This window comes from Helianthus annuus, chromosome 15 (genome assembly GCF_002127325.2).
Source record: "Helianthus annuus cultivar XRQ/B chromosome 15, HanXRQr2.0-SUNRISE, whole genome shotgun sequence".
In the NCBI taxonomy this organism is placed as follows: Eukaryota; Viridiplantae; Streptophyta; class Magnoliopsida; order Asterales; family Asteraceae; genus Helianthus; species Helianthus annuus.
Window position 1 is genome coordinate 2,832,205 of NC_035447.2, and position 7,658 is coordinate 2,839,862.

The window sequence follows — 7,658 nt, forward strand, 5'->3', positions numbered from 1 at the left end:
ATGTATTTACCTGAGCAAGTATAAGTCACAAACGATAAGTGGTGGTAGCTTTTACCGGGCTTCCTAATCTGGAACAAAGGTTTATAATTAACCTATTAGATTCCTAACGGCCTTTTATTTAAGCCTAAGCTTTGACCGGTTAGTTTTAGGAATGATACGGTTTACGCACGATTAAGCGAAAGACCGGATAGAATGTGATTTAGACCCGACAAGTTTGAATACTTGTATAATATGGGTATACTAAATACATTCTGGATTTTTGAAGTAAAAACGATATCGTTTGACCCGTTTCGGTCAATTTACGCAAACTAGTTACGTAAACCGAACCGAACGCGAAAAGGGCGATACGGGTAGCCAAAAGATTCAAATGCAAGTTCCCTGAATTAATATGCTTAAAATATGATATTATATCAGTAAGTTATGTCCTATATTGCCCGGGATAATTTTAAACTCAATTAATGCCTTAGAAGGGCATTTTGGTCATTTAAAAGATAATAAAAGGGGTAAAATTAGAAATCTGAGTTTCGGGTCTGGTTCATACAGTAAATACACTTAATATAACATATTATATCAGTAGGGTATGACCCATATGTCAAATATATCATCTAAAACCAAACTATGCACCATAGGGGTAATTTAGTAATTTCACAAGGGCTAAAAATGCCAAAACTGGAAACCTGAGTTTAAAATATCATACTTACTGTTATTATATGAAAATATGTGATTTACATCAGTAGGTATAAGTTTTATAGGTTTAAAACAAGTACGACGCTTACTATGCGCTTAAAACGCTAAAAATACAATTTAAGGGCGTTTTCGGGTTTTCACAGTAAATCTGAGATTTTTATATTTCCAGAAGTCTTATAATAATTTATTCATCATACAAAATCAGTAGAAAAAGGTTTCGGGTCAAAAGGATGTGTAAAACTCATTTTATGGCTAAAACGGTCAAAACCGACATAAGTCGAAATGGCTAGGTGATCGAGGATCCGTTCAGCCAAAAATTAATTAAAAATCACCAAAATTCCCAGAATATTATATATAATCAGTTGGTAAAAAGTTTTGTACCAAAACGTGGCCAGAAACGGGTTCTACGCAAAAAGGACCGTTTATGTAAATTTACTATATAGTTTTACGCTAATGGCCATAACTCATAATCTGGACCACCAACTGATTTGAAACTTTCGGTGCAAGTTTATATAATAAAAATAAAGATTTCTATCCTTTCACTTTTCCAAAAATCCCGTTTTAAATCAAAAAGGGCAAAATAGTCAACTTTATGCATAAACCGGAAACAAGCATTCGAATAGGCTAAGTATAGACTCAATCAACGAAAATTCCAGAAAGTTTAACTAAAATAAAAGTAGTCAAAAATACTTTCCAATACAGATCTTGTACATGCATGTACGAATCCGAATCGATAGTCTACAAAATAATCGTTTTACAAGACTTTCGGTTCCGATTCGTGGCTATACTATAGATTGTCGAGTGGATGCTGATTAAAACACATTCTTATATATATTACAAGTCATTTTTAATGATCAATCAGGTTGCATGTCCTCTATATCATTAATCATGTTATTTTTCACAAAGATTGCTTCTGTTGACTTTTTAGAACCATGTTTGACTCGACATTAAGCATGCATGTAGTGGAAATCAGTTAGTACCCTTTAGAGGGTTTGTTTCCCACATAAATACCAATCTATAACAAGTTTCAATTCGAGAAATTACTGAATGAAATCCGTTTAATCAGAAAGTCAAAGGTTATGAACACCCAGTTTGACTTTTACTAATAATCACAACAAGAATGGATTAGAGAACGAATTGAATGCTTACAATGGTCCTATAGATGTTAAATGATCACTAGGAGTCGGCCTTGTTGGTCAGAATCCCTCCAGAAAGCTTGCTTGAAGTGTTCTTGAGAGCTCTTGAGAGAATGCTCCTTGTTCTTCACTTGCAAATGATCAAAATGAGATCAATTCTTGTTTTAAATCAGTATTTTCGAGCTTCCTGTAGTTGTAGGCATGCAAGGCATGCTATTGGGTCGATTGGAGGTGCAAGTGAGCTGGATTCCACTCAAAATCGGAGCCAAAACAGCCCAATTCGTGACTGTTGTCGCTGGGCACTGGGTCGCGGCCCGCGTGGCACCTCAGGCGGGGCGCCTGGGGGTCAGCTGGTCAAACTTGGCTCATTTGTTGCACGTTTGGTCCTTGAACTTTAGATGCGATGGTTTGGCTACTTATCTTGATCCGTAAACCCCCAAATTTGGTTTTTATGAACCTTAGGACTTTTACCAACATGGTAATGCCCTCGGATAACTTTGCGCTCAACCGAAAAGCCCTGAATTCGACGTTGACGCTTTTAGTCCCTTAAGTACGGTTTTGGCCATAACTTTCTCATACGTTGACGAAACTTCATGAAATTTTTACCACATATTCTAGTGAGTATATTTTAGCTATACAAAGCTTCGGGTCTGCCAAAAGTTCACTCAGAGGTATAAATTAAACATGTTGACACTTTTGGCCCCTATAGTTTATAATACTTCACTTTTGGGCAATTTCCGCGTCGTATGATCCATGAACCATCCGTTAAAGGTTATAAACATTATGTGGGGTTATCATAGAGCCTATTTATCCATTGTTGACACTTTGGACCCTTACGTTCCATAGTTTTCACTGTTTGTCACTTTTAGTCCCTCTAAAGTATGTTTTCACATAACGGAACTTTATGACACGTGTCAAGACATTATTGGACGAAATTTTTCGAGGTGTTACATCATAGATGCATTGAAGTACACATTCGTGCTTCCTTCCATTCATGCTTACTTACAAAGACATTCATTACATCGTTTTAGTATTCTTAACAAACTTACCCTTTTTGTTCATACTTAAACCATTGTCTGGGTCATAGCCCGTCATTCATTCTGACTTCTAAGAGTCGATTTCTAACACATTTAACACATACCTTGTTCAAAACTTCCTTCTTTCGTTTTATAACTTAGGTCTGCATGCTCATTACGATCATTCTTTTGTTTCTTTACTTTACATTTGCCCATATGACTCATTTAACATAATCACGGTCAGACTATCGACACTTCTTATGTAGACTAGTTTCGTCTTTTATACCTTAAATATGTTTCGCGGATTCGAATGCATTATTCATACCTTTCGTACCTTCTATGTTTTGAATCCGTCTTGCGGATTCAAACATTGCATTCGCATCTTTCATTCTTTGAATCCGTCTCGCGGATTCAAACATTTCATTCATACATTGCTGATCCGTACTGTCTTACGGATTCAACATTCTTCATTCTTATCACTCATACTTTTCACTCTTACATAGTACTCTCAATTTCCCGAGAGTCTTACTACCCATTTCACCGCACGCCCACCTGTTACCCAGTTCTACCGGACACACCTGCGATAATTACCACGGTCTCACGAACGTCATATGCTTCTTGCGTACTGGCCATGTGCGCAATCCACATACTAGTTTCGTGCCTTCGTGTAATCATCGCCTTATGTCCGAGAAATGGGTTTCAGTTTCGTGCACATTTCTAAAATTTCCCCAAGACCACATCATTGCCTTTCGTTTAATAATTACCTTCCCAAGGAGATTTCTTCCTTTTTCTTTCAACATTGATACCCATACATATTAATAGTGTGTACCTGGGGTTCATTAGCTTATTTACGCCTTTGCCAGCCTTAGTATTCATCCTATCCTGCATCCACGGACCATCCTCTTCAGACACTTATGTTTACCTTGCACATATAAAACCGTTAGTTTCTTTATATGAATGTATTCATACATGCTTTCATTCCATTTCTACCTTTAGATCTTGATCGAGTCGTGGATTGTACGGGTTCTTTATCACAAGAGCACACAGGTTTGAGTTCAAGTATTTATCTTCTCGTACTTGATTCGCTCAAACCAGGGCTCTGATACCAACTTGTAAGACCCTAATACGTATTTGACTAAAAGTCGCAGCGGAAGTTCAAGCCATAAACTTTCTTTCATTATAAACACCTTAACTTATTTAAGGATTAACTTTAACATAACTCTTTCACATAAATCCATCAATCGACTTATTTACTAAGTAGAAACATAGCTTATGTTTACCACATTACATACATCAACGTTCCCGTACAATCTCACTAGTGACTCGATCCTCGATCTCTGTTCCTTGATGATCCTCATGACTCGTACTACCTGCGCTCACCACATTAAATTCATAACATTAGTACGCATTATAAACATACAAGATTTATTCACGTTTACTTCTTGTTCCGTTAATTCTTTACATCCCAGCTTTCCATCTGATCGTACATTCCGTGGTGAGACTTTCTCATTGTACCTGCGTTACACTTCGTTCACAAGGCACACTATTATTATCGTCAATACTCAATTTCATTGAATACATGCGTATATACTTTCATACATACTTACATATGTGCATCCGTTCACACATAACTACTTACAAACCTACGTACCTACATTCATACGTACGTTCCTACATACGTGCATACCTACATACATACATACATACATTCATTCATACATACCACTTATATTCACACATACATACATACATACATACATACCTTCATACGTATCTACTTAAGGAAATTCTTAACTTAGAATCCCACATTTAGGTACCATATTACTACATATTCTTTAGGATCCCACCTTTGGGTACCATATTACTACATATTCTTTAGGATCCCACCTTCGGGTACCATATTACTACATATTCTTTAGGATCCCACCTTTGGGTACCATATTACTACATATTCTTTAGGATCCCACCTTTGGGTACCATATTACTACATATTCTTTAGGATCCCACCTTTGGGTACCATATTACTACATATTCTTTAGGATCCCACCTTTGGGTACCATATTACTACATATTCTTTAGGATCCCACCTTTGGGTACCATATTACTACATATTCTTTAGGATCCCACCTTTGGGTACCATATTACTACATATTCTTTAGGATCCCACCTTTAGGTACCATATTACTACATATTCTTTAGGATCCCACCTTTGGGTACCATATTACTACATATTCTTTAGGATCCCACCTTTGGGTACCATATTACTACATATTCTTTAGGATCCCACCTTTGGGTACCATATTACTACATATTCTTTAGGATCCCACCTTTGGGTACCATATTACTACATATTCTTTAGGATCCCACCTTTGGGTACCATATTACTACATATTCTTTAGGATCCCACCTTTGGGTACCATATTACTACATATTCTTTAGGATCCCACCTTTGGGTACCATATTACTACATATTCTTTAGGATCCCACCTTTGGGTACCATATTACTACATATTCTTTAGGATCCCACCTTTGGGTCCCCTACCCGTCGGCGACGCCCTCTAGTTTTTGCAGTTTTCTGCAGGTTCGTTTCGTCGTCCGTACGCACTAAAACGCACGTAGCTTTTGAACCGTTTACCCGTTTGACCTCCCGTTTCTTCCTACATGCTTGTAAATTCACATTCTATCATATGAACTTAAAATTTTACCTCCGGATTACGGAAATCCTTAACTTACATACATTCGACTTAACTATTTTCTAACTATTTGACCCGTTAAGGGTATTCGCGCATTAATTGGTCTATGACTGACCAAACCATCATCCCCACTTCCATACTTGTCCAAAACATTACTCTAATCGAATAACTTGCTTCTAAACCACTTTTAAGTTCGTTTACCCCAAAATACCCATCATGGGCATTTTGGTCAACCTTAAACCCATCATTTACGACGAAAGACTTTAACACATATTTGACCTCAAACATCATATTTAATTCATTACAACACTTTATTACTTACTTGTACTACGAAGTGATTACGGAAATCGCTTACCTTGTGCATCCGGGTTTGTATCCGATTCCTTGCCTCCTCTTGACCCGTTAGCCTTTCATGCTTGAGTCCGTCTTGACATGACTCCTTACTTTCATGTCACCAAATTACATTTTCATTAGCATACATCATTGTACATGTTAATGATCATATCAACCGCATATTTCACATTTGACTTCCTTTAGTCACAACTAACAAGCATGAGACATATAATCAATTTCATATCCTTTCAAACTAACGTAATTCATCATGTCATCTCAAATAATGCGTATTAACATAACACGTACCATACGACTTCCTATGAACCTACCTGTACGACAACAATTCAAGTCATGCTTCTTATGTGTAGACGCATAATTGACTTCCAGAAGTCAACGGTTTAACATATAACTTACGACATAACCTCATATTGTATGACATCTACAACTACATGATCACTTACTTGTATACATATACACATATACATACATAATCCATTCCACCCACGCTAGCATTCTCATATTTTCACAACTAACGCTTTAACCCATACTAAGCTAACCCAACATCATTTCAACATAATATCCACACGAACAATATCCAAACACACTTCTCATGTTAGTTTACTATCAAATACATCATTTTCACATCCCACATATATTCATCTTTTACTTACATACAATTTCCTCTATTAAGCTCACCTAGGCATTTCATCAAACACTTGGTGTGCGTACCACTATCTTAGTACAATGTACAACCCATTCATGCATGATCCTCCATGTTGTATTCTTCATTCATCAAATGAAACTAGAATAAACTAAATTACATACCATACTCAACCTATCTAGCAATAGTCCATTACATACAACATACACATTGATGATTCAAGCAAGGATTTGACATGGGTGAAACACCTATGTCATCATCTTCACCATAGAAGTGGGTTTCACTTCTAATCATCAAATTACTTAAAATCCTTCCCAACACAAGTTCTATTTGGTGATTCTAATACACAATCATGCTCAATTTCATATAAATTCACGGATTAATCATAACCCACTTCATACAACTTCACCAAATTACAAATTTCAACATACCTTATGTAGAGAACTCTTAGATGATCAAGAATCTAAGTCCATGCATCAGATTAGGGCTTATTTCCCCCTTCAATTTGAAGGTTTTCTTGAATTAGGGTTTCACCCCTCTCTTTCTTTTCTCCTGATCGATCTCACGCACACACACTCCTTGTGTGTGTGTGATTTTTGTTTTAATTAAATTCAGTTTCAAATTTGGCAAATCTAGTCCCTCAAGTTTATCATACCATCATAGTTGCCACAAGTTTCATTCCTTTACTTATTTTGTTAGGCTTTTAACTAAGTTTAATAACCTAGTTATTGTATTTCATTTAATTAACATGGCAACGTACCTACGTATTAATAATACGAGTTTTGGGGTGTTACAGGGGAGACCTACTTCTGCGGGAATCACCGCTTCCGAGCCGTAGACTAGGCTGAAGGGAGCCTCGCCGTTGCTTTTTTTTTGGCTTGTCCTGTGGGCCCATAAGATACTTGGGAGTTCATCGACTCAGCCGCGTCTGGCTGTTCCCAACCGCGCTTTGATGCCTTCGACTAGACTTTTATTGATACTCTCCACTTGGCCATTCCCTTGCGGATGCACCACCGAGGAGAATATGTGTTCAATGTGTAGTTCCTCTAGCCATTTTTGAAATTCGTCGGCAGCAAAGTTGGTGCCGTTGTCGGTAACGATGCACATCGGTAGACCGAAACGGCAGATGATG

General features: G+C 37.2%; 1 long non-coding RNA gene across 1 annotated transcript; it reads right to left on the reverse strand.

The window, feature by feature from the left end:
- Positions 1 to 4,166: 4,166 nt before the first annotated feature.
- Positions 4,167 to 7,069, reverse strand: LOC110913122. Its single transcript, XR_002578382.2, has 3 exons — positions 6,958 to 7,069; positions 5,888 to 5,971; positions 4,167 to 4,209 (listed from the first exon to the last, which is right to left on the reverse strand). It is a non-coding gene; the product is annotated as an uncharacterized LOC110913122 (long non-coding RNA).
- Between the last annotated feature and the right edge of the window lie 589 nt (positions 7,070 to 7,658).